The sequence below is a fragment of the Mobula birostris genome, chromosome 2, assembly GCF_030028105.1.
Source record: "Mobula birostris isolate sMobBir1 chromosome 2, sMobBir1.hap1, whole genome shotgun sequence".
NCBI classification, from domain to species: Eukaryota; Metazoa; Chordata; class Chondrichthyes; order Myliobatiformes; family Myliobatidae; genus Mobula; species Mobula birostris.
This window is the reverse complement of record NC_092371.1, coordinates 239,600,127-239,623,053: the sequence shown is the minus strand read 5'-3', so window position 1 is coordinate 239,623,053 and position 22,927 is coordinate 239,600,127. Positions and strand designations below refer to the sequence as shown.

The following is a 22,927-nucleotide window of genomic DNA, read 5'->3' as shown; positions in this document are numbered from 1 at the left end:
TTATTTCATAATTTACTGGCATAATTTACATATTACTATTTAACTATTTATGGTTCTATTACTATTTATTATTTATGGTGCAACTGTAACAAAAACCAATTTCCCCCTGGGATAAATGAAGTATGACTATGACTACTATGACTATAAAAGAGGTATAATAATATAATGGCTAGGATGCCTAAGACATTTGTACAGTACTGTGGAGCAGAGAGTGAGTTTGTAACTCTGGCAAGAGCAAAGGAGCATCCGTTAGTCTTGTGAGACCATGGATCTGCACCCGGAAAGTCTTCACTCTCCAGGGTGCAGGCGTGGGCAAGGTTGTATGGAAGACGGGCAGTTGCCCATGCTGTAAGTCTCCCCCCCTCCACAACACCGATGTTGTCCAAGGGAAGGGCATTAGGAACCCATACAGCTTGGCACCAGTGTTGTCACAGAGCAATGTGTGGTTAAGTGCCTTGCTCAAGGACACAACACGCTGCCTCGGCTGGGGCTCGAACTCACGATCTTCAGGTGGCTAGTCCAATGCCTTAACCACTTGGCCACGTGCCCACACTCAAAGGATATATATATATATATATATATATATATATATATATATCTATATATATATATATATATATATATCTATCTCTCTCTCTCTCTCTCTCTCTCTCTCACACACGCACAATATTGGAGGAACTCAGCAGGTCGGGTAGCATGGATGTTTTGGGCCAAGACCCTTCATTGGGACTGGAAAGGAAAGGGGAGGACACCAGGATGGGGATAGGGAAGGAGGCTAGCTGAAGAACCTGATATGGGTGAGGCCAGAGTGAGGAACAGATAAGAGGGAGGGAGGCTGTTATAAGCGCTAATGTAAACCCTCGCGTCGGGACGGGAATGATAAAGGTTTGCGTGTCTATTGGTGGGTCCTCGGACTCGGAGGGCTGTCGTGGCTGATCCGGGACCCAAATATTCTGAGGCAGTGTGAGCAAGAGTAGGCGGTGTCTGTGGTTAGATTGGTTTAGACATTGTGTACTGAATGCCTTTTGCGGACCTTGGAATTAAGGAAGAAGGTGGAGATAAAGCTGCCCAATAATCTGAGAAGGGAGCAAGTTCTATATAGTCACATCGTTCATTGCCGCCCAGCTGCTCAGGGTTAATCAGTAATTTAGGTGTGAATAAGAAGCGGGGCCACGGGTGTCGTTCGCTGAACGGAGCAGGAGCGAAATTGGTGTATTTTTGGCTCCGGGAATTGGCTTTGGAGCGGAGGTGTATTTCACTTCGTCAATAAACCAGTGAGTATTCTTACAAGAGCAAACTTTAGCCTTGAACTCGTTTTAACCCTTTAATATAGAAATGAGTTAACAAGGTAAAACTCCGGCTGTTTTGATTTGCATGCTGTTTGAATAAGGTTGTTTGTTGATACCATGTAATCAGGAGACAGTGTGCGCTTTAATTACAACTTTATTTTATATAATTACAGAGATGAGCGGGGGAGAAATTAGTTTTAAAATTCATCCCGCGGCGCTTGGCAATGCCATCTACTCGGATGACCAGACCTGGTGAAGAGAAACGGGAATTAATCTAAATTTTACCAAGTTTCCATCTTATCTATGTTAGGAAGAAAACTTCGTTTAAAAATTTTAAACGAATTCCCGCTTTTCTAGGTCCATGCGCCGAAAATCAACGGAGAATAGCAGGTGCAGGAGAAAAGAAAAGTTGCTGGAGATACTTAGTGGATCAGGGCTGTGTCTGCGAAGATAGTAAAATCCAGTTATTCAGTTCTGAAAAATGGGTCTTTGGCATGACTCCGCTTTCGCCTTGATCAGCCGAGTTTCCCATAACCTTTGCTCTTACTCGCATTTACTGGATACGGGAGCCGGTCTTAAAGCAGGCGGACCAAAGCTTCCCCGTATCGACCTGGAACGTTGACTGCATTTCCTCCAGCACCTTGTGTGAGTTGCTGTTTCTTGCCCGTTCTTTTTTCTCAGAATGTACGATCTGCGATCGGCTTGGCTTTGTGGGCTTAGCCGTACGTTTTCAAAACCGCCCTTTTATTCCGCACGGCTGCAGGCACAGTATAGGAGAGTGATTGCTGGTTATTTGCCGGTGTCAAATTATGACATAGGCGATCACCGTCTTTCTATGACCACGATTGCTCTTGGCAAGTTTTTTACAGAAGTGGTGTGCCATTAACAAGAGAAAATTTGCAGGCGCTGTTAATCCAAGCAACACACACACACACACAAAATGCTGGAGGAACTCAGCAGGCCAGGCAGCATCTATGGGGGAGGGGAAAAAAGTACAGTCGACGTTTCGGGCCGAGACCCTGCCGAAGGTTCTTTCATTGATTCTATTATAGTTATTATTCTGTTATCGATTTATTGAGTATGCCCACAAGAAAATGAATCTCAGGGTATATATGTACTTTGATAAATTTACTGTGAACTTTGAAAAGCACGGCCCGGCTGTCGGGAAGATATTTTCACCAATAAAACACAAAGAATTTGCATTTTTGTTCATTTTGGTTTAATATTATTTTGTGTAATTGCTGTGAGTGAATCCACCTGTTTGAGGCAAAGTACTGGTCAGTGGTTTGACAGTGGGGCAGAAGAGCAGAAGTACTTGCAGGTGGATTGAAAGAACTATGGCTCAATTTAATATCAGAGAATGTGTAATGTCACGGACCCCGTGACGGGTTAAAGAACCAGCAGAGATGGAAAACACTTTGGAGCCCAGTATTGTTGTTAACTAATATTATTTATTAGTAACTACGCAATACAATAATATAAATGTAGATAAATCAAACAGGTTAGCAATGATTATATATAAGTAAGTAAATCAGTAAGTGTGGAAATATATATGAAAATCAAGCTGCTTCAAGTCTAGGGGTCAGTAGATAGTCTTACAACAATGAGTAAAGTTCAGTTCAGTTTGTGGTATTCAGTTGAGTAGTGATGTGGAGAGAGAGAGGGAGAGATTTGAGTCTTCAGGTGAGCTGACGCCGTCGATCTTCTCGTTGTCCTCCGAAATCCTTTAAAGGTCACCGACTGTGACCTCAACAAAGGGGACCGGTTTTCGGTGGTGGAAACCACAGTCTAGAGTCCATCAAAAATTACTGTCCATCCTAACACTTTGACATCTCAACAGTCTGTCTCTGTGTGCCTCTCTCACAAGGGGGAGATGTATATAAATATATATCTCACCAATATGGTCAAAAATAAAGGCATAGACCAAATAATCAAATTACCAAAAATATCATTTTTTAATCAAACACAAATGGAGACAGAAGAAACACTTCCAAATTAAACAAATAGTAAAATCAGAATAAAAACACCTATATCTTTGCTCTTCATATCTGAGTATAAACTCTGAGAGTATTCACATAATTGTCTTTGAATTGTTGTAAAGAGCGTTAATTAATCATTTGTTGCATTGCTCAGCTGCAATCTAACACTGAGTCTTGGTATGATATTTAAATAATTCTCGTTTCTGTACTGTCTATTTTATGAAGCGAAGTAACTGCCTCATTGGTTTCTCTTATCATCAGCGCTCACTGTAACATTTTTTTTTACAGCTACATCAACCAGACATTGCTCTGAGCAGGAAATTTTTACATGGCCACTTTAATAAAACTTTTTTTTTGTAATATGCATACTATGAATATTTAGAATGAAAACTGAAACATCACATACTTCTGATTTTATTTATTATTTGAAGGATATAATGAAGTACAGCACAACAAAGAAAATCTTTCATGTTTTCTCGTCTATCTTTATTACAGCTGTGTGGTAACAAAGGTTATGTACACAGCAGCGTTGCTGTTACTGCAGGGCTCTCTGTCTATCCATCATGACTGATTTATTATCCTTCTCAACCCCATCCTCCTGCCTTCTCCCTGTAACATTTGACACCCTTGCTAATCAAGAACTCATCAACTTCTGCTTTGAATATACCCAAGGACTTAGTTTCCACTGTTGTTGCCTGACCTGCTGAGTTTCTCCAGCATTTTATGTGTAGCCCCCTGGCCACCCTCAGGGACGCTCGGCTCGCTGTCGTCTGGGGAAACAGCCCTCGGCCCCGCCAAACTGGGTAATCAGTTTGTGTGGATGCTGTGTGATGTACCCCACCCCGCCCAAATAACAGACAATAAACCAGATACGATTAAATGATTTACAGTTTATAGATATTACTGGAACTATATAATTAATAGAGAATAAAATATAAAAGGAAAACAAAAGGCGCCGCACTTATCAAAGTTCAATCTCTTCGTGCACAAACAGTTGGAGTTCAGGACCCTTCTTCTGCACCCTGCGACCCCTCGGACCACCTCAACCAGCCGCCTGGGACCAACAATGGTGGTCGACCAGACGCTCCACACGAGTCCGTCTCCGTCTCCTCTCCTCGTCAAACGCCCTCCTCGGGGTCCGACCCCGTTAGCGGATCCTGTGTCTCTGTCTCTCCTGCCTTCTGCCCCCAAACCCCGTGCATACAATATCTTACAGGTACACCAAAAACATAACAGCTATCGCAATTGGTTCATAACATCATCTTATCAGTAACATGATTCAACGAACTGCTAACGGGAGGACTTTCTCAGCATTTAACATAACAAAGAAGCATTCCCAAGTATAACGTAACAAAGAAGCCATTTTAATTAGCCTACGTAGTAACATAAGAGACGAAACCCCCTTACATATGTGTCACTTCATACACAAGACTGTGGTTCTCTCCCCATGACATCTTTGCAATGGCTGCACTAGCTTCCAGTGCATGGCTCAACATGTACTCTGTACCTTGAAATGTGCCAGTCTGCAGCGTTCACTCGACGATATCTCCTAGAACTGGAAGGCCAACAAGTTTCAGGTTATTTTTAGCTAAGTTTCAGCACACCTACATCAAGTGTTTTCTCAAGAAATCAGCATCTATTATTAGGGACTTTCATTACCCAGGTTATGCTCTCTTCTCACTGCCTTCAGCAAGACTGCACAAGAGCCTTAGGACTCATCCCACCAGGTTCAGCAACAGTTATTACCCTTCAACTATCAGACTCTTAACTAAGGTGAATAAACTCAGGGCTTGCATCACCACGTGGAATTATGATGTAGCCATTAGTGAGACTTGGTTGCAGAAGGGGCAGGACAGGCAGCTCAATATTTCGGGATTCCCAATGGATAATGTGTCATACTGGTCTGCTATTAGGGAATGAAACAGGGCATTTGATAGAAGTTTGTGTAGCAGAACATTTTGCATCTAGTTACCACAATGCCATTCATCATCATCATCATCACCATGGATTGGCTTCACGAACGAAGATTTAGGAAGGGGGCTGCCCACGTCTGCTGCAGGTTTGCTGGTGGCTGACGAGACCAATACGGGACAGGCAGGTCTGGCCACAGCGGCTGCAAAGGAAATTCTGTTCTGGGTTTGGTGCTGCTGTGTCACGGTTCTTTCTCCTTCTCTTTTTGTCCTCAATGCCAGCCCTGCGAGCATTCTCAAAGGGGGAGACAAACTGGCGAATGGTGTGTCACCAGGCCTCGCAATCAGAGGCTAGGTTAGACCACTGGCGATGGTCAATGTGACAGGCACCAAGGGATTTCTTCAGAATCCTTTTACCCCTTCTTCGTTGCCCCGCTGTCACAGTGGTAATGGTGAGTTCGCCATACAGCACAATCTTGGGCAGGCGATGATCCTCCATCCTGGAGACATGCCCTGCCCAGCGCAGCTGCGTCTTCGACGGCATGGCCTCGATGCTGGTGACCTCCGCCTGTTTGAGGACTTCGATGTTGGTGACAAAGTCACTCCAGTGGATGCTGAGGATGGTGCAGAGGCAGCGCTGGTGGAAATGCTCAAGGAGTCATAGGTGGTGATGGTAGGTGACCCACGACTCGGAGCCGTACAGGAGGGTGGTCAGTACAACGGCTCTGTACACACTGATCTTTGTGCCTTTCTTCAGATGTTCGTTGCTCCAGACTTTTGTACAGCCTGCTGAATGTGCTGTTTGCCTTTGCCACTCTGTTGTCAATCTCTTTGTCGATCTTGGCATCTGACGAGATGGTGCACCCCAGGTAGCTGAACTGGTGGACTGTCTTCAGCTCTACCTCACCGATGGTGATGCGGGGAGGGTGGTAATCTTCCTGAGATGAGGGCTGATGGAGAACTTCTGTTTTCTTCAAGCTGGCTTCCAGTCCAAAGAGCTCGGCAGCCTCTGCGAAGCAGGACGTTATACGCTGCAGGGCTGTCTCTGTGTGGGCAACAAGAGCGGCATCGTCTGCGAAGAGTAGCTCTCGGATGAGTTGCTCCAATGTCTCTGTGTGGGACTGTAGTCACCTCAGTTTGAACAGGCTGCCATCGGTGCGTTATTGGATGTAAACACCGTCCTCATCTTCAAGGTCTTCTGTGGCCCTTCCGAGCATCATGCTGAAGAAGATGGTGAAGAGAGTCAGCGTGAGGATGCAGCCTTGCTTTACTCTGTTGCCTATTGGGAAGAGTTTGTGTAGCAGAACATTTTGCATCCAGTTACCACAATGACATTAGATTCAAAGTAAATATGCAAAAAGATATGTTTGGTCTGTGGGTTGAGATTCTAAATTGGAGAAAGGCCAACTTTGATGGTATCAGAAATGATCTGCCAAGGGTGGATTGGGACAAGCCGTTCTCTGGCAAATATGTACAGTACTTGGTAAGTGTGAGGCCTTCAAAAATAACATTTTGAGAGCATAAGGCTTGAATGTGTCTGTCAAAGTAAAAGGTAAAGATAACAAGTGTAGAGATTCTTGATTTTCAGGAGATATTGAGGCCCTGGTTAAGTGAACAAAAGGAAGTGCTTGGCAGTATGGGCAAGCAGGACCGAATGAGGTGCTTAAGGAGCATAAGAAATGCAAGAAAACTCTGAAGAAAGAAATCAGGAAAGCTAAGAGAAGGCATGAAGTTGCTCTCGCAGACAAGGTGAAGGTGAATCTTAAGGGATTCTACAGATATGATAAGAGCTAAAGGATTGCAAGGGACAAAGTTAGTCCCCTGGAAGACCAGAATGGTAATCAATATGTGAAGCCTAAACAGATGGGAGAGATCTTAAATTAATTCTAGGTATCTGTATTTACTCAGGAGATGGACACAGAGCCTATAGAAGTGAGGCAAATGGAATGAAATTCACGGACCCTGTACAGATTAGAGTAGGAGGTTTTGCTACCCTGAGGCAAATCGAGATGAAAAAATCTCCAGTGCCTGTGAAGTGCTCCCTCAGACCCTACAGGAGGCAAGTACAGAAATTGCCGGGACCTTAGCACAGATAGTTAAATCATCCTTGGTGGCATGGGAGGGAACATACAATTTGAGGATAACCAATGTTGTTTCACTGTTTTTAAAAAAGGCTCAAAACAGAAACCAGGAAATTGTAGGCCAGTGAGTCTGATATTAGTTGTGGGAAATTTATTGGGATGTCTTCTAAGGGACTGGCTATATAAGTATTTGGATAAACATGGACTGATTAAGGATGGTTAGCATTGCTTCCTGTATGATAAGTCATATCTAACCAATCTTGTAGAGTTATTCAGGGAAGTCACCAGGAAGGTGGGTGACAAGGCAGTGGATGTTGTCTACATGGACATTAGTAAGGCATTTGACAAGGTCCCACATGAGAGGCTGGTCAAGAAGCTTCAATCGCTCGGCGCTCAGGATGAGTTAGTAATTGGATTAGACGTTGGCTTTGTGGGAGAAGCCAGAGAGTGGTAGTAGAGGGTTGCCTCTCTGACTTGAGACCTGTGACTAGTGATATGCCATAGGGATAGGTGCTGGGTCATTATTGTTTGTCATCTATATCAATGATCTGGATGATAATGTGGTAAACTTGATCAGCAAATTTGCAGATGATACCAAGGTTGGGAGTGTAGTGGACAGTGAGGAAGGCTATCACAGCTTGCAGCAGGATCTGGACCAGCTGGAAAAATGGGCTGAAAAATGGCGGATGGAATTTAATGCAGACAAGTGTGAGGTTTTGCACGTTGGTAGGACTAACCAGGGTAGGCCTTACATAGTGAACTGAAGAGTGTGAGAATCTGGGAATGCAGGTCCATAATTTGTTGAAAGTGGTGTCACAGGTAGATAGGGTTGTAAAGAAATTTTTTGGCACATTATCTTTCATAAATCAAAGTTAAGTACTGGAGACATTGGTGAGGCCTAATTTGGAGTATTGTGTACAGTTTTAGTCACCTACCTACAGAGAAGATGTAATTAAGGTTGAAAGAGTACAGAGAAAATTTACAGGATGTTGCTGGGACTGGAGGACTTTATTCTTTAGAATGTAGGAGATTTAATGGAGGTATATAAATTATGAGGGGTATAGATAGGGTAAATGCAAGCAGGCTTTTTCCACTGAGGCTACGTCCACACTACACCAGATAATTTTGAAAACGCCGTTTTCGAGTAAAAACAACTGGCGTCCACACTACGCGTTTTTCAAAATATCTCTGTCTACACCGAAACGGATATTTGGGCGAATCTACTCCTACTGGGCATACGCAGACACATCTACAGAAAACAAGCGAAGAGGAAACGGTGTAATATTTACATTTCCGCGGCGGCGTTGCGCTATTTCCATAGAATAAAACTAGAGTACCAACAATAACAGCGAAATGAAGTTTTCAACAATGTCTTCGAGGAATACAAAGAAAACCTCCGCTGGAAAAATTAGACCGGACTTCTCCGTTTAGACAGACAATGAAGTCGAGCTGTTTCTGCGAGTTACAAACGACTACAAAGTCAGCAAAGCAGTGGAGATGTTTAACTCCAAACAAACTATTAACATAGACAATAAACACACGCATGAAGCCTCCCTCTACCCAAGATCAACAAGTGAGTGGAATCTTCTGCCGCCAGACCTGCACAGTGTTTCTGATATTAATATTTTTAAAGATAGACTCAATCAAATCAATTTAGGGGATCTAGTCAAAAAAGCTCACTTTACAATTTAACTCTCACGCCGTTCACACCGACTGCGCGTTAGAACAGCGGTGGTCAGTCAGTGACAGTGCCGGCTTGGAGACCCCGGGGTACAGGAGATGGAGGGTACGACCACCGGAGACTGGGAGACCGGAGGGTACGGGCTGAAGAACAGAGGATGCGAACAGAGAAACCGAGGGGGCCAGCTTGAAAGCCACCTCCAGTTTAAATTCCATGCGGAATATTTTGAGGATCAAGAACCAAGAACCAGGAATCAAGAACAGCCGTCCAGCAATGCTTGCGTAGCACCAAACAGAAGCAGTAAAAAAAGCATTGTTGTTGTGGTGTTGTCATGACAACGTTTTAAAATCTCTCCGTTTACCCCGTACACACTACAACGCGAAACAATCGTTTTCAAATTTACACACTGTGTTTTCGAAAATCTCCGTTTTCAAAATTATCCAGCGTAGTGTGAGGTTGGTTGCAACTACAACCAGAGGTCATGGGTTAAGCATGAAAGGTGAGAAGTTTAAGGAGGACATTAGGGAAACTTTTTCACTCAGATGGTAGTGAGAGGGTGGAATGAGCTGCAAGCACAAGTGGTGCATGTGAGCTTGATGTCAAAGTTTAAGAGAAGGTTGGATAGGTACATGGATGTAGGGGTATGGAGGGCTATGGTCCCAGTGCAGGTCAATGGGAGTAGGCAGTATAAATGGTTTCAGCCTGGACTAGTTGGGCTGAAGGGCCTGTTTCTGTGCTGTATTTCTTTATGATTCTTGATTCAAAGGGGATAACATCACACAATTTCCTGTGCCCCATCACTGAACTGTTCCCACAACCTTTGGTCTCACTTTCAAGCTTCCTTCATCTCATGTTCTCACGATGTATTGCCTACTTATTATTATTATTATTAATTTCTTTTTGTATTTGCACAGTGGTGTTTTGCACACTGGTTGAACACCCATGTTGGTGCTGTCTATCATTGATTCGTGGTTATTGGATTTATTGAGTGAGTATGTCCACAAGAAAATGAATCTCAGGGTTTAGATTATGAGGACACATAGTCCTCTTTTATTGTCATTTAGTAATGCATGCATTAAGAAATGATACAATGTTTCTCCAGAATGATATCACAGAAACACATGACAAACCGACTGAAAAACTGACAAAAAACACATAATTATAACATATGTACTTGGGTAATAAATTTACTTTGAACTTCGTATTTTTAGTCAAATTGAAGATTTTTCTGCAGCAGTCAACCTTCGTGTCAGTATCCCTGGGAACAGCCCGTAGATACTGTTTGAGCACGTTATTTTAAGCTTAGTCAGCTAAGGCCTTTTGAGACATTCTTGCTCATCTCTGACTCTTAAGACCAGAGGACATAGGTGTAGAAATAAGCCATTTGACCCATTGAGCCTGCTTTGCCATTCAATCATGGCTGATTCTTTTTTCCCCTCCTCAATGCCATTCCCTGGCCTTCTCCCCATAACCTTCGATGCCATGTCCAATCAAGAATCTATCAATCTCTGCCTTAAATACACCCAACTAAGGTTTAAAAAGCCAAGGTTTAAAAGGAGAAATTTTCAACGGTTCTTGTTTCAGTCGAAGCAAGCAGCTGAGAAGAAGGGAGTGAAGAAATCGGGTAGAAAAAGTCATTTTTTTTAAACACTGCTCGGGGAGAAGGGTCTGCACTGCGCAGGCGCGTGACATAACGCGCCAAGGTTTAAAAAGCAGAACACCATATACAGTGGCCATCGTTGTAGCGGCCATCGTCGGAGTGGACTGAGTCAGAGTGGGACGGCTTTGGCTCAACAGGCTTCAGCGAGAACAGGCAGAGGCCAGGGTAGGTTCCGGTAAGTTCTTTGTTCAGATTGTTTAGTGCAGAGAGAATGCCAGGCAGGATGTTGGAATGCTCCTCTTGCAGGATGTGGGAAGTCAGGGAGCCCTCCAATGTCCCTGACAATGACACCTGCAAGAAGTGCATCCAGCTGCAGCTCCTGACAAACCGCGTTAGGGAACTGGAGCAGGAGCTGGATGACCTCCAGATCATTCGGGAGAATGAGGAGATTATAGATCGTAGCTACAGGGAGGTAGTTACGCCAAAGGAGCAGAGGACAGGAAATTGGGTTACTGTCAGGCGAGGGAAGAGGAAAGGGCAGGCAGAGCAGGGTTCCCCTGTGGCCATTCCCCTCAATAACAAGTATACCACATTGTATACTGTTGGGGGGATGACTTACCTGGGACAAGCTGCAGTAGCCGGATCTCTGGCACTGAGTCTGGTTCTGCAGTGCAGAAGGGAGGGTGGAAAAAGAGGAGAGCGGTAGTGATAGGGGACTTGATAGTTAGAGGTGCAGATAGGAGGTTCTGTGGTCGTGACAGAGAATCCAGGATGGTTTGTTACCTCCCAGGTGCCAGGGTCAAGGATGTCTCTGATCGCTTGCATGACATTCTGAAGTGGGAGGCTGATCAGCCAGATGTCGTGGTGCACATCGGTACCAATGACATAGCAAGGAAGAGTGAGGAGGTCCTGGAGAGTGAGTATAGAGAGCTTGGTAGGAAGTTGAAAAGCAGGACCTCAAGGGTGGTAATCTCAGGATTGCTACCTGTGCTACATGCCAGTGAGGGTAGGAATAGGATGTTCTGGAGGATGAACAAGTGGCTGAGGAACTGGTGTAGGGGGCAGGGTTTCAGATTTCAGGATCATTGGGACCTCTTCTGGGGCAGGTGGGACCTGTACAAGAGAGACGGGTTACACTTGAACTACAGGGGGACCAATATCCTTTCAGGGAGGTTTGTTAGTGCTATTGGGGAGGCTTTAAACTAGATTTGCAGGGGGATGGGAACCAGAGTGCCAGAGCTGACAGTGTGGCTGGGGTGAAAATAAATGATGTTAAAAGTTCAAGCAAATCCGCTGATAGAAAGGTTGTGAGTGGTGGTAAAAATCTTCTGAGGTGTATATATTTCAATGCTAGGAGTATTGCGGGGAAGGCAGATGAGTTGAGGGCGTGGATTGACACGTGGAATTATGATGTTGTAGCAATTAGTGAAACTTGGCTACAAGAGGGGCAGGACTGGCAGCTTAATATTCCAGGGTTCCGATGTTTCAGATGTGATCGAGGCAGAGGAATGAAAGGAGGGAGGGTAGCATTGCCTGTTAAGGAAAATATTACAGCAGTGCTCAGGCAGGACAGATTAGAGGGCTTGTCTACTGAGTCCTTATGGGTGGAGCTGAGAAACAGGAAAGGTATGGCCACATTAGTGGGATTGTATTACAGACCACCCAATAGTCAATGAGACTTGGAAGAGCAAATCTGCAGAGAGATAGCAGGCAACTGCAGGAAACATAAAGTTGTGGTGGTAGGGGATTTTAATTTTCCATATATTGATTGGGACTCCCATACTGTTAGGGGTCTATATAGTTTAGAGTTTGTAAAATGTGTTCAGGAAAGTTTTCTAAATCAATATATAGAGGGACCAACTAGAGGGGATGCAATATTGGATCTCCTGTTAGGAAACGAGTTAGGACAAGTGACGGAAGTCTGTGTAGGGGAGCACTTTGGTTCCAGTGATCATAATACCATTAGTTTCAATTTGATCATGGACAAGGATAGATCTGGTCCTAGGGTTGAGGTTCTGAACGGGAAGAAGGCCAAATTTGAAGAAATGAGAAAGGATCTAAAAAGCGTGGATTGGGACAGGTTGTTCTCTGGCAAAGATGTGATTGGTAGGTGGGAAGCCTTCAAAGGAGAAATTTTGAGAGTGCAGTTTGTATGTTCCTGTCAGGATTAAAGGCAAAGTGAATAGGAATAAGGAACCTTGGTTCTCAAGGGATATTGCAACTCTGATAAAGAAGAAGAGAGAGTTGTATGAAAGGTATAGGAAACAGGGAGTAAATCAGGTGCTTGAGGAGTATAAGAAGTGCAAGAAAATATTTAAGAAGTAATCAGGAGGGCCAAAAGAAGACATGAGATTGCCTTGGCAGTCAAAGTGAAGGATAATCCAAAAAGCTTTTACAGGTATATTAAGAGCAAAAGGATTGTAAGGGATAAAATTGGTCCTCTTGAAGATCAGAGTGGTCAGCTACGTGCGGAACCAAAGGAAATGGGGGAGATCTTAAATAGGTTTTTTGCGTCTGTATTTACTAAGGAAGCTGGCATGAAATCTATGGAATTGAGGGAAACAAGTAGTGAGATCATGGAAACTGCACAGATCGAAAAGGAGGAGGTCCTTGCTGTCTTGAGGAAAATTAAAGTAGATAAATCCCCGGGACCTGACAGGGTGTTCCCTCGGACCTTGAAGGAGACTAGTGTTGAAATTGCGGGGGCCCTGGCAGAAATATTTAAAGTGTCGCTGTCTACGGGTGAGGTGCTGGAGGATTGGAAGGTGGCTCATGTTGTTCCGTTGTTTAAAAAAGGATCAAAAAGTAATCCGGGAAATTATAGGCCAGTAAGTTTAACGCCGGTAGTAGGTAAATTATTGGAGGGAGTACTAAGAGACAGAATCTACAAGCATTTGGTAGACAGGAACTTATTAGGGAGGGTCAACATGGTTTTGTGCGTGGTAGGTCATGTTTGACCAATCTATTGGAGTTTTTCGAGGAGGTTACCAGGAAAGTGGAAGAAGGGAAGGCAGTGGATATTGTCTACATGGATTTCAGTAAGGCCTTTGACAAGGTCCCGCGTGGGAGGTTAGTTAGGAAAATTCAGTCACTAGGTATACATGGAGAGGTGGTAAATTGGATTAGACATTGGCTCAATGGAAGAAGCCAAAGAGTGGTAGTAGAGAATTGCTTCTCTGAGTGGAGGCCTGTGACTAGTGGTGTGCCACAGGGATCAGTGCTGGGTCCATTGTTATTTGTCATCTATATCAATGATCTGGATGATAATGTGGTAAATTGGATCAGCAAATTTACTGATGATACAAAGATTGGAGGTGTAGTAGACAGTGAGGAAGGTTTTCAGAGCCTGCAGAGGGACTTGGACCAGCTGGAAAAATGGGCTGAAAAATGGCAGATGGAGTTTAATACAGACAAGTGTGAGGTATTGCACGTTGGAAGGACAAACCAAGGTAGAACATTTAGGGTTAATGGTAAGGCACTGAGGAGTGCAGTAGAACAGAGGGATCTGGGAATACGGATACAAAATTCCCTAAAAGTGGCGTCACAGGTAGATAGGGTCGTAAAGAGAGCTTTTGGTACATTGGCCTTTATTAATCAAAGTATTGAGTATAAGAGCTGGAATGTTATGATGAGGTTGTATAAGGCATTGGTGAGGCCGAATCTGGAGTATTGTGTTCAGTTTTGGTCACTAAATTACAGGAAGGATATAAATAAGGTTGAAAGAGTGCAGAGAAGGTTTACAAGGATGTTGCCAGGACTTGAGAAACTCAGTTACAGAGAAAGGTTGAATAGGTTTGGACTTTATTCCCTGGAGCGTAGAAGAATGAGGGGAGATTTGATAGAGGTATATAAAATTATGATGGGTATAGATAGAGTGAATGCAAGCAGGCTTTTTCCACTGAGGCAAGGGGAGAAAAAAACCAGAGGACATGGGTTAAGGGTGATGGGGGAAGAGTTTAAAGGGAACATTGGAGGGGGCTTCTTCACACAGAGAGTGGTGGGAGTATGGAATGAGCTGCCAGATGAGGTGGTAAATGCGGTTTCTTTTTTAACATTTAAGAATAAATTGAACAGATGCATGGATGGGAGGTGTATGGAGGGATATGGTCCATGTGCTGGTCAGGGGGACTAGGCAGAAAATGGTTCGGCACAGCCAAGAAGGGCCAAAAGGCCTGTTTTCTGTGCTGTAGTTTCTATGGTTTCTATGGTAACTACCTGGTCTCCACAGCTGCATGTGGTAACAAATTCCATAAATTCACCATCCTTTGGCTAAAGAAATTTCTCTGCATCTCTGTTTTAAATGGAAGCCCCTCTATCCTGAGGCTGTGCCCTCTTGTCCTAGACTCTCCCACCATAGGAAACATCCTTTCCACATCTACTCTGTCTAGGCTTTTCAACATTCGAAAGGATTCAATGAGATCCCCCCTCATCCTTCTGAATTCCAGCAAGTACAGACCTAGAGCCATCAAACGTTCCTTGTATGATAACTCTTTCAGTCCCAGAATCATCCTTTGTGAATCTCCTCTGAACCCGCTCCAATGCTGTCACACATTTTCTTAAAGCTGTTCACAACATTCAAGGTGAGGCCTCACCAGTGCCTTATAAAGCCTCCACAGCACATCCCTGTCCTTGTTCAAGACCTCTTGAAATGTATGCTAACATTGCATTTGCCTTCCACACCTGCAAGTTGACCTTTAGAGTGTTCTGCATAAGGACTCCCTAGTCCCTTTGCATCTCAGGTTTTTGGACTTTCCCCCCATTTAGAAAGTAGTCCGCACATTTATTTCTACTACCAAAGTGCATGACCATGCATTTTTCAATATTGTATTTCATTTGCCACTTCCTTGCCCATTCTCCTAATCTGTCTAAGTCCTTCTGCATCGTTCCGGTTTCCTCAACACTACCTGCCCCTCCACCAATCTTTGTATCATCTGTAAACTTGGCAACAAAGCCATCTGTTCCATCATATAAATTATTGATATACAGCATTAAAAGAAGTGGTCCCAACACCGACCCCTGTGGAACATCATTAGTCATTGGCAGCCAACCAGACCAGGATCCTTTTATTCCCACTCGCTACCTCCTACCTATCAGCCATGCCAGTAACTTTCCTGTAATACCATGGGCTCTTAACTTGGTAAGCAGCCTCATGTGTGATACCTTGTCAAAGGCTTTCTGTAAGTCCAAATATACAACATCCACTGCATCCCCTTTATCTATCCTACTTGTAATCTCTTCAAAGAATTCCAACAAATTCGTTAGGCAAGAGTTTTCCTTAAGGAAACCATACTGACTTTGTCCTATCTTGTCCTGTGTCACCAAATACCCCATAACCATAAAGCAAAAGGTAATAAATAGTAGGCATCCATTAGTCTCATGAGACCATGGATTTGCGCCTTTGAAGGTTTCCAGGGCGCAGGCCTGGGCAAGGCTGTATGGAAGACCGGCAGTTGCCCATGCTGCAAGTCTCCCCTCTCCACACCACCGATGTTGTCCAAGGGAAGGGCATTAGGACCCATACAGCTTGGCACCAGTGTCATCGCAGAGCAACGTGTGATTAAGTGCCTTGCTCAAGGACACAACACGTTCCCTCGGCTGGGGCTCGAACTCACGACCTTCAGATCACTAGACGAACGCCTTAACCACTTGGCCACGTGCCAACACAAAAGACAGTAAACTTGGGGCTTAAATGGACCACAAGGAGGTGGATGTGCATCTCAGCGGTGCCAGGGTTACTATGCAATAGGGTTGAGACTTCAGTTGTGCTTTAAAAGACTTGACTGTCCATTATCAAAGCCAGATCTTATTCTTAAGCACAAGATTCTGCAGATGCTGGAAATCATGATCAAAATACACAAAATATGGATGAACAGCAGGTCATGCAGCTTCTATGGAAATGAATATATAGCCAACGTTTCAGGCTGGGACCATCGGGAAGATAGCAGAATTAAATAGTTGTGAGGAGGAGAAAGAGGATAGGTAAAATGTGATGGGTGAATCCAAGTGGGTAGGAAAGGTGGGGAAGGAATCTGATAGGAGAGGGGAGCGGGCCATGGGGAAAAAGGGAAGAAGGAGGGTGCACAGGGGAGATGATAGGCAGGTGATAAGAAGTAAGTGGCATGTGCATGAGTGGGGAATGAAAGAAGAGGAAATGAGAGAATAAAAAGATTCCTGTGAGGAGAAATTAATGTTCATGCCATCAAGATGGAGGCTAGCTAGATGGAATGTGAGGTGTTGCTCCTCCACCCTGAGAGTGACCTCGTCATGGTAGAAAAGGAGGCCCTGGACAGTAATGTTGAAAGAGTAATGTCAGAGCCCCTGGGTGGTGGTCTTTAAGGCAGCCTGTTTTTCTTTGGGTGGAGGAATGGTAGTGGTCTTAATCCAGGGTATGACATGGGTCTGGCCTGGATGACAGGGTGATAGTTTTGGACAGAATCTTGTACTCTATGTACAACAGAGAGGAGGATCTTCAGTTTCTTATCTCTGCTCCCTTTCCTCCTACTGAGGGCTGTGACATTCATCCCCCTGGATTCTGATGCTGTCAGTCAGAGGCTTCGGCCGTGCTGGAAGTGTGTGAGAACAGGCCTGATCTTCCCCCAGGGGCTGGGTTTCATTGTGGTGAAGTTGGCGGGGTTACCGAGGGAAGAACAGCCTGGTTCATGACCACTGTTGTCTCTATCTGCTTCTGGCCTAATAAGTTGATGCTCTGGATCTCAGAGCTGGGCTGCATTGCTATTTAAATTGAGTTGTTTCCTTCTCTTTTGGGCTGTATTTTTCCCTCCATTCTGTCCCTCTTTGTTTTCCTCTTCCCCTTCCCTCTTCTATTCCCCAGTCTGGCTTCTTGCCTCTTCTCACCAACCCATCGACTCTCCGTGGGTCCCTTTCTCCTATGGTCCACTCTCCTCTCCTAGCAGATTCCTTCTTCTCCAGCCCTTGACTTCCCTAACCACCTGATTTCACCTATCGCCTCATAATTCACATCTTTTCCCTCCACCCTTTGCAGTCTTGAAGAAGAGTCACGGCACAAACATCAGCTATCTATTCCTTTCCACAGATGTTGCCTGACCTGCTGAGTTCAATCAGCATATTGTGTGTGTCCTCTTTATTTGATGCTGTTTCCCTCTGCATCCTTTTGGACCTTAAGTTTTGGAGAGGCTACTGATATCCAATAGGGAATACACTGCTTTTTATCCCCACACATCTCAGACGAAAGGAGGTGTAAGAAGCCCCTTCCCTCTGCTAGCCTGCAGGTCACCCCAGGGCAAGGTGTAGCACCTGCTTAGCCACCCCAGGACGGGGTCACATGAAGCCACGGGAGCAGGTGGTGGATGGTCGTATGAGCAGCTGGTGCATATCACAAGTCCTGGTTATGCAACCACTAACATCAGCCACACAACCCCTGAAGAGTATTGATAATGGCTGGAGTCACCTGTCTTGTAAAGACACTGCCCAGAAGGCAGCAATGGCAAACCACTTCTGTAGACAAAATTGCCAAGAACAATGATGTTCATGGAATGACCATGATCACCCATGTCATACGACATGTTTTAATAATGAATGTATGATGCTTCCTTAAATATTTTATATAATCACCTAGATACAGTGCCTATAAAAATATTCAAGCCTCTTAGAAGTTTTCATGGTTTATTGTTTTACAACATTTAATCATGGTGGATTTAATTTGGCTTTTTGGACACTAATACACAGAAAAAGACTCTTTTGTGTCAAAGTGAAAACAGATCTCTACAAAGTAATCTGAATTATTACAAAAATAAAGCACAAAATAATTGATTGAATAAGTATTCACCCCCTTCAAGTCAGTATTTAGTAGATGCACCTTTGGCAGCAATTACAGTCTGTGCGGATAGGTCACATTGCATTCTTGGTGTGATCTTTGCAGGATGCCCACTCCTAGGGAGAGTAGCAACTGTACTGAATTTCCTCCATTTGTAGACAGTTTCGCTTACAGAGGACTGATGAACACTCGGGCCTTCAGTTGTTTTGATCAAGACACGGTGCACATAAACAGCTCTTTCTTGAGAAGAGCAGGCCCTGTCAGTAACCTGACTTTGACAGGGCACCTCTACAACCCACAGCTCCAATCTCATCTCATTGATTGGAACCCCTGACTCTAAATAGCTTTTGCAGAAGGCATTACCACAGAGGTTCAGATACTTTTTCCAACAAGTACATGTAATATTGGATCACTTTTCTCAATAAATAAATGAACAAGTACAATGTTTTTGTGTTATTTATATAATTAGGTTCTATTCATCTAATTTTAGGACTTGCATGAAGATATGATCACATTTCAGGTAATATTTATGCAGAAATAGAGAAAATTCTCCAGGGTTCACAAACTTCTAGCACCACAGTAACTAAGGATTGTGAACAGTTTCCTAACTTGAAGCCCAGGATGAACCATCAGATCTGCATTCTGCAGGGGCGATCAGAGGCATTCACGTCTGGCGACTAAGAAAGTTACAAGAAGTCCAGGAATGATCTCTGGAAAGTCATTTCACGGGCAAAGTGCCAGTTCCAGACTAAACTTGAATCAATGAAACAGGGTGCCGTGCACAATCCTGATTTGATGGAGACGGACGTGAGAGTACGGAGGAACATCTGGTGAAACTTCTGAAATGCCTGTTTCGCTGCTGCTGTGTGATCCAGAATCTCCAGAGGGGAAGGCCCCGAGTCCTCGGCTTTGCTTGTTGCTTGGTGGCTGGGGCGGGATGGAAGTCCTCCGCAGAGATGGTGCTTGGTGTCGGAGAGCTGGTCGGAGGCTCAAAGTTTTCAGACGGACTCAGAGTCAGACTGTGGTCGGGTGCTTCCAATGGTGCTGCATCGACAAGTTTGCGGCACTGGAGGTTCATGGCAGGGAGAGTTTCTCCCATCTACCGTCTGCGTGAGATGATGGGCAATTGGGACTTTGAGACTTTTTTTTTACCATGCCCATGGTCTGCTCTTTATCAAATTACGGTATTGCTTTGCACTGTTGTAACTATATGTTATAATTTTGTGGTTGTTGTTAGTTTTAGTCTTGGTCTGTCTTGTGTTTCTGTGATATCATACTGGACAAACATTGTATCATTTCTTAATGCATGCATTTCTAAATGACAATAAACAAGGACTGAGTGTCCTCATAATCTAATCTAGTAATCTAAATGCTCAACAGCTGTGGCAAGATTTGAATGCTATCACCACTTACAAAGTGAAATCAAGTGACATAGATGACAGCAGGGCTTCGCTTCCAGATGAGCACAACACCTTTGATGTTCACTTTGACTGTCAGAATCAGGTTTATTATCACCGGCATGTGACGTGAAATTTGTTAACTTAGCAGCAGCAGTTCAATGCCATACATAATCTAGCAGAGAGAGGAAAAAAAATAATAATAATAATAAATAAAACCTAATAATAAATAAACAAGTAAATCAATTATGTATATTGAATAGATTATTTAAAAATGTGTAAAAACAGAAATACTGCATATTTTTAAAAAATGACGTAGTGTCCAAAGCTTCAATGTCCATTCAGGAATCGGATGGCAGAGGGGAAGAAGCTGTTCCTGAATCGCTGAGTGTGTGCCTTCAGGCTTCTGTACCTCCTACCTGATGGTAACAGTGAGAAAAGGGCATGCCCTGGGTGCTGGAGGTCCTTAATAATGGACCCTGCCTTTCTGAGACACCGCTACCTAAAGCTGTCCTGGATACTTTGTAGGCTAGTGCCCAAGATGGAGCTGACTGGATTTACAACCTTCTGCAGCTTCTTTCGGTCATGTGCAGTAGCCCCTCCATACCAGGCAGTGATACAGCCTGTGAGAATGCTGTCCATGGTACAACTATAGAAGATTTTGAGTGTATTTGTTGACATGCCAAATTGCTTCAAACTCCTAATAAAGTATAGCCGTTGTCTTGCCTTCTTTATGACTACATTGATATTTTGGGACCAGGTTAGAACTTTTTTTTTGTAATATAATTTTTATTGAATTTTCAAAAGGAATACATGAAAAAATAGAATCCACCCTCCCCCCTCCCCTTAACCCTCCCCCCCCCCCCCCATATATAGTCCTACCTAAAAAGAAAGAAAGAAAAAATAAAGAGAGGAAGAAAAGAACCGCCTGGGTATTGGAAGGTTTCCACATGCTCCATGGGATTCAAAATAAATTTGGTATAATTATTCGTTACTTTCCCCAAGTGACCAAAGTCTTTATCGGAGCATTTAAATATGCCATCCTATCTTTTGTAAATAAGGGCGCCAAATATTCAAAAATGTTACATATTTGTCTCTTAAATTATAAGTAATTTTTTCGAGTGGAATAGAACTAGCCATTTCATTATTCCAACGATCCATACTTAAATACGAATCAGATTTCCAAGTAACTGCTATAGTCTTCTTAGCTACTGCCAATGCAATTTTTATAAATTCTTTCTGATATTTATTCAATTTAAGTTTCGGTTTTTATCCCTTCAATATCACCTAATAGAAATAATACAGGTTTATGTGGAAGTTGAGTTCCAGTAATTTGTTCCAATAAGATTCTTAAATTTATCCAAAAGGGTTGAATTTTAAAACAAGACCAAGTAGAATGTAGAAAAGTACCAATTTCTTGATCACACCAAAAACATTTATCAGATAGATTTGAATTTAATCTATTTATTTTTTGCAGTGTAATATATAATTGGTGTAAAAAATTATATTGTACTAATCTAAGTCGAACATTTATTGTATTTGTCATACTGTCAAGACAAAGTCTTGACCAATTTGTTTCATCAATATTAATATTCAGATCTGTTTCCCATTTTTGCTTTGACTTATGGGTTCCTTGTTTAATTGTCTGTTCTTGAATCAAATTATACATACAAGAAATAAATTTTTTAATTTTCCCTTTTTGTATTAAAATTTCAATTTCATTAGGTTTTGGCAAAAACATTGTTTGACCCAGCTTACCTTTTAGGTAAGCCCTTAATTGAAAGTAACAAAAGAAAGTATTATTAGATATTTTATATTTATCCTTTAATTGTTCAAATGACATCAGTATACCTTGTTCAAAACAATCTCCTATAAATTTAATCCCTTTTTGGTACCAATTATATAAAAGTTGATTGTCCATTGTAAAAGGGATAAGTCTGTTTTGGAACAAAAGCCTCCTTGCTAATAGAGATTTCTGCGTTTCATTATCAACATTTATCTTATTCCATAGATCAATCAAATGTGTTAATATAGGAGATTCTTTCTTTTCCCATATCAATTTAGATTCCCATTTATATATAAAATCTTCAGGTCTATTTTCTCCTATCTTGTCTAGTTCTATTTTAATCCATGCTGGTTTTCGATCATCGAAGAAAGATGCAATAAATCTAAGTTGATTTGCTTTATAATAGTTTTTAAAGTTTGGAAGTTGTAACCCTCCTAACCCAAATTTACATGTCAATTTTTCCAATGATATTCTTGACATTTTACTTTTCCAAAGAAATTTTCTCACACATTTATTTAACTCTTGAAAAAATTTCTGTGGCAATTGTATTGGTAATGTTTGAAACAAATACTGTAATCTAGGAAATATATTCATTTTTACAACATTGACTCTACCTACTAATGTTATTGGTAATATCATCCATTTGTCAAGATCTTCTTGAATTCTTTTCAATAGTGGTAAATAATTAAATTTATATAAATTCTTTACATCATTATCAAGTCTTATACCTAAATACTTTATACCATTTACCGGCCATCTCAATTGGGTTACTAATCGACATTGACTATAGTCTCCTTTAGTAAGAGGTAAAATTTCACTTTTATCCCAATTTATTTTGTAACCTGATACCTTCCCATATTCATCCAATCTAGAAGATAATTTATGTAACGAATGTTGTGGGTCTGTTAAATAGATCAAAACATCATCGGCAAAAAGATTAATTTTATATTCCTCCTGATTAACTCTAAAACCCATAATATCTGGATCAATTCTAATTAGTTCTGCTAATGGCTCTATCGCCAATACAAATAAAGCAGGTGATAGTGGACAACCTTGTCTAGTTGACCTTTTTAACTGGAATGGTGTTGAAATTTGAGAGTTTGTCACTACTTTAGCTTTAGGGTTAGAATTTAAAGTTTTAATCCAATTTATAAAAGATGTTCCTAACCCATATTTTTCTAGTACTTTAAATAAAAAATCCCATTCTAATCTATCAAATGCTTTTTCTGCATCCAAAGCTACTACTATACTCTTCTCATCCCTTTTTTGTGCCAAATGAATTATACTGAGTAGCCGGGTTACATTATCTGCCAATTGTCTATTTTTAATAAATCCTGTTTGATCCATATGTATTAATTTTGGTAAATATTTAGATAATCTATTCGATAAAATTTTTGCTATTATTTTAT

The 22,927-nt window shown here is 42.5% G+C and overlaps 1 protein-coding gene across 1 annotated transcript in view; it reads left to right on the top strand.

Moving 5' to 3' along the window:
* The first annotated feature begins 1,052 nt into the window (after positions 1-1,052).
* The window catches only part of sult3st1 (sulfotransferase family 3, cytosolic sulfotransferase 1), an 86,935-nt gene continuing 65,060 nt past the window's right edge, over positions 1,053-22,927 (top strand). Inside the window, exon 1 of the mRNA XM_072279356.1 lies at positions 1,053-1,274. The gene's annotated coding sequence lies outside the window, so the exon portion shown is untranslated. The remainder of the gene's footprint in view (positions 1,275-22,927) is intronic.